The following is a 688-nucleotide window of genomic DNA, read 5'->3' as shown; positions in this document are numbered from 1 at the left end:
GCACTGGGGATGTTTCTAGGGGTTGTAATTGGTGGAATCTGACCCACAGATCTCTTTTATTTTTGCCAATATGTTGCTTTTAAGTTTCACTTAATTGCCTAAGCTTAAAAACCTTAAAAAATCAAGAGATTCAAACTCTGAGTATCCAGTTTCTTTGCAAAAAAGTGGTCTTGCTGTGCAGAGCCTGCATTCCCACAGGGCAGTGAACTTGTGGGAGGGGCCTAGATAGGGCACACCCCTTCCCCCATCCTCAGTCCCCACCCTTCCTTTTCCTTCCCTGTGTGACTGCTTGGTTGGGGTGGGGGGAGGTGATTCTTGGTTAGAAATCAAAAACCAAAATAAAACAACAGAAAAGAAAAGAAGCATAAGGGAAGCAGTGGCTTCCCCTGGACCCTTGCCTCCTGTTTATGTCCTTGCTGTCGGCGGGGGATTCCTTCCTTGGAACCTGCTTCCAGCCTCATTTCCTTTAGGACTCTGCTTCTCTTAGTAGGTCACCTCTGATTTTATCGATTGTGCTTCCAAGAGGTGTGGGGTGCAGTGTTGTTAAGGAAAACATATAGACGTTGGAATGTGGTCTGTAGCCACAAGACCTGGTTTTAAGTCCCAGCCTCTCTTTTTACTGAGTTCAAGCCCCTTATCTGCAAAACATGCCTTGCAGGTTGCTATGTATTAAATGGGAGTTTGTACA

General features: G+C 45.6%; 1 protein-coding gene across 1 annotated transcript in view; it reads left to right on the top strand.

Moving 5' to 3' along the window:
- Positions 1-688, top strand: part of LOC100958453 (PDZ domain-containing protein GIPC2) — a 37,657-nt gene that overhangs the window by 25,306 nt on the left and 11,663 nt on the right. The gene's annotated exons all lie outside the window — the stretch shown is intronic.

The sequence above is a fragment of the Otolemur garnettii genome, unplaced genomic scaffold (genome assembly GCF_000181295.1).
Source record: "Otolemur garnettii isolate 467f Iridium unplaced genomic scaffold, OtoGar3 scaffold00010, whole genome shotgun sequence".
NCBI lineage: Eukaryota > Metazoa > Chordata > Mammalia > Primates > Galagidae > Otolemur > Otolemur garnettii.
This window is presented reverse-complemented; position numbering and strand designations above follow the sequence as displayed.